Source organism: Rutidosis leptorrhynchoides, chromosome 6, assembly GCF_046630445.1.
Source record: "Rutidosis leptorrhynchoides isolate AG116_Rl617_1_P2 chromosome 6, CSIRO_AGI_Rlap_v1, whole genome shotgun sequence".
NCBI classification, from domain to species: domain Eukaryota; kingdom Viridiplantae; phylum Streptophyta; class Magnoliopsida; order Asterales; family Asteraceae; genus Rutidosis; species Rutidosis leptorrhynchoides.
The window spans coordinates 309,184,712-309,188,917 of NC_092338.1; the positions used below are offsets into that span (position 1 = coordinate 309,184,712).

Sequence of the window (4,206 nt, forward strand, 5' to 3'; positions counted from 1 at the left end):
GACAATTCAGAGATCCTGAACCACTAATCATTCCTCCTGAACCACAAATCACTCATCCAGAGATTGTCGAGGAAGAAACCATTAAGTCAGAATCCTCTAGTGATTCAGATTCAACAAATCCAATCATGGAAAATCTGGAACCTCTAAGTATGGAAGACCGAATGCGAGCTAAACGCACTGGCCAAGGTCATGCCATTACTCAACCAGGCATTAATGCACCAGATTATGAAATCAAAGGACAAATCCTACACATGGTAACTAATCAGTGCCAATTTAGTGGTGCGCCGAAGGAAGATCCAAACGAACATCTTCGTACCTTTAATAGGATCTGTACTCTATTCAAAATCAGAGAAGTTGAGGATGAATAGATCTATCTCATGTTATTTCCCTGGACTTTAAAGGGGGAAGCCAAAGATTGGTTAGAATCGTTACCTGAAGGAGCGATTGACACATGGGATGTTTTAGTTGAGAAATTTCTTAAACAATTCTTTCCGGCATCTAAAGCCGTGAGACTTCAAGGAGAAATTGTTACGTTCGCGCAAAAGCCAAATGAAACATTATATGAGGCGTGGACAAGATTCAGAAAGTTGTTGAGAGGATGTCCTCAGCATGGTTTAGACACTTATCAAATAGTACAAATTTTCTACCAAGGTGTCGACGTCGCTACACTGAAGGACATCGACACAGCAGCTGGTGGTTCCATTATGAAGAAAACCGCAACCGAAGCTCACAAAATTATTGATAATACAGCATCCCACTCACATGAGTGGCACCAAGAAAAAGATATCTTTCGTTCATCTAAAGCGGCTAGAGCCGATTCTAGCCATGACTTTGATTCCATTTCCCCAAAGTTAGATGCTGTTGATAGACGAATGGAAAAGATGACTAAAGATATTCACTCGATACGAATCAGTTGTGAGCAGTATGGAGGACCACATTTGACGAAAGATTGTTTCGGTGTTGAGCAAACGATGGAACAACGTGAGAATATTTCCTACATGAACCAAAGGCCAGGAAATAATTATCAACCGCCAAGGAATAATTTCAACCGACCTTACAACACCCCTTACAATCCAAATGGGCCTAACAATAACTCGTATAACCAACAAGGTCCTAGCAATTAGCAAAGACCTAGTTTTCTAAATAAGCCACCACAAACCGACGAGAAAAAGCCATACCTGGAGGAAATGATGACAAAGCTCATGGAATCCCAAGCACAGTTTGTTGCATCTCAAAAACAAACTAATGAACAAAACTCGCAATCATTCAGACACCAACAAGCTTCTATCCAAAACTTGGAACAAGAAGTAAGTAACCTAGCAAGGTTAATTGGTGAAAGAAAGCCAGGGAGTTTACCGAGCGACACGAATACCAACCCTCGAAATGAAGCAGCCAAAGCAATTACCACCCGAAGTGGTTTGATGCTTACGCCACCTGTTATACTAGTCATTTCCGATTATCCTGTTCCACCACCACAACCAGAACCAGAGAAGGCGACTGAACCTGTAGTTGAGAAAGCCAATGAACAACAAGCTGAAATCCCAGAAGGTTCAGTACGACCTAAACCATACGTTAAACCATACCAACCACCGCTTCCTTCCCCGAGCAAACAAAGAAAAGAAAGACTCGAGGCCGAACAGTCAAAGTTTCTTGACATGTTCACACAAATAAACGTCAATCTTCCTTTCATCGATGTAATTTCAGGTATGCCAAGATATGCGAAGTTTTTGAAAGACCTGATCACAAACAGAAAGAAAATGGAAGAACTTTCAGCTATCACAATGAATGATGCATGTTCGGCAGTATTATTGAACAAGATACCCGAAAAACTCTCCGACCCCGGAAGTTTCACAATTCCATGTTTAATGGGTAGTCTTGATTCAATAAGAGCATTAGCAGACTTAGGTGCTAGTATTAACTTAATGCCTTATTCATTATACGTTAAACTAGGCCTTGAAGAGTTAAAACCAACACGAATGAGCATACAACTAGTTGATCGATCAATCAAATATCCTAGAGGGATAATGGAGAATATGCTAGTTAAAGTTGGTACTTTAGTATTCCCAGCAGATTTTGTGATTCTGGATATGGAAGAAGATTCTCGAGTTCCTCTTATCTTAGGAAGACCATTCTTAAACATGGCTAGAGCAATAATAGACGTGTTTGGTAAGAAATTGACCCTAAGTATAGATGACGAGAGTGTGACCTTTTCTGTTGATAAGGCTATGCAACAACCTCAATCTACAGATGACGCGTGCTATTATATGCAAACTATAGATGAACATAAAGAATTGTTACAAGAATTTCCAGAATTACAAGGAACGGGCGAATGTTCTTTAGGAGAAGGAACAGAACCAATTGATGAAGCTGAATTATTAGCTACACTCATGGCTAATGAATACGAACCAACAACAGAAGAACTTCAAGTTCTGAAAAAGGAAGACAGATACAGGTACAAATCATCGATTGAAGAACCACCAACATTGGAATTAAAGCCACTTCAAAACCATTTGGAATACGCATATTTGCATGGTGAATCTCAATTACCTGTAATCATCTCATCCTCCCTTTCCGAAAATGAAAAATCTCAATTGATTTTCGTGTTAAAAGCCCACAAACCAGCTATTGCATGGAAGATCCAAGATATCAAGGGTATAAGTCCTTCATATTGTACACAAAAAATTCTCATGGAAGATAATTTCAAACCTTGTGTGCAACGTCAATGAAGACTAAACCCTTACATGCAAGATGTGGTGAAGAAAGAGATAATTAAACTACTTGATGCAGGTTTAATTTATCCCATCTCTGATAGTCCATGGGTAAGCCCGATGCAATGCGTACCTAAGAAAGGTGGCATTACCGTGATCACAAATGAAAAAGATGAGCTTATTCCTACTCGGACTATAACTGGATGGCGTGTTTGCATTGATTATAGAAAATTAAATGACGCCACCAGAAAAGATCACTTTCCCTTACTTTTCATCGATCAAATGTTGGAAAGGTTAGCAGGAAACAGTTACTATTGTTTCCTTGATGGTTTTTCAGGGTATTTTCAAATCCCAATCGCACCCGAAGACCAAGAGAAAACCACCTTCACATGCCCATATGGCACTTTTGCGTACAAACGCATGCCATTCGGACTTTACAATGCCCCTGCAACCTTTCAAAGGTGCATGATGGCAATTTTCCATGATATGATAGAAGAATGCATGGAAGTTTTCATGGATGAATTTTCAGCCTTCGGTGACTCTTTTGAGTCGTGTCTTTCAAATCTTGAACGAATACTAATTAGATGCGAGAAATCAAATCTAGTGCTTAACTGGGAGAAATGCCGTTTCATGGTTAAAGAAGGCATCGTTCTAGGTCATAAAATCTCAAGTGAAGGAATTGAAGTGGATAAAGCAAAAGTTGACGTAATTGCTAAACTTCCACATCCTACCAATGTCAAAGGAGTTAGGAGTTTTCTAGGGCATGCCGATTTTTACCGACGATTCATTAAGGATTTTTCTAAAATTGCCACTCCAATGAACAAACTCCTCGAAAAAGATAATCCATTTGTCTTCTCGGACGAATGTATTAAATCTTTCAACATCCTTAAAGAAAAGCTCACCAATGCGCCAATCATGATAGCTCCAAACTGGACCCTTCCATTTGAGCTCATGTGTGATGCAAGTGATTTTGCAATAGGAGCCGTTTTTGGTTAAAGGATAGAAAAATGATTTAAACCCATTTACTAAGCTAGTAAGACTTTACAAGGAGCACAAATGAACTACACAACCATTGAAAAGGAACTCCTTGCTATAGTCTTTTCTTTTGATAAATTTCGATCATATCTTGTTCTAGCAAAAATGGTTGTCTATACCGATCATTCTGCTCTTAAGTACTTGTTTTCAAAACAAGATGCTAAACCACGCTTAATTCGTTGGATCTTGCTCCTGTAAGAGTTTGACATCGAAATTCGAGATAAAAAGGGAGCAGAAAATCTTGCCGCCGATCATCTTTCACGCCTTGAGAACCCTAAACTAGAAACTCTCGATGAATCCGCGATACAGGATGACTTTCCTAATGAACATCTCATGAAGATCGAGAGTGATGAAATACCATGGTTCGCAACAATGCGAACTATCTGGTATGTGGATTTCTTGAAAAGAGAATGTCGTATCAAAAACGAAAGAAATTCTTTAGCGACATTGAATACTACTTTTG

General features: G+C 39.2%; 1 non-coding gene across 1 annotated transcript; it reads right to left on the bottom strand.

Annotated features, from left to right (window-relative positions):
* Positions 1-509: 509 nt before the first annotated feature.
* Positions 510-616, bottom strand: LOC139856654 (small nucleolar RNA R71). The gene has a single exon (XR_011762121.1). It is a non-coding gene; the product is annotated as a small nucleolar RNA R71 (small nucleolar RNA).
* Between the last annotated feature and the right edge of the window lie 3,590 nt (positions 617-4,206).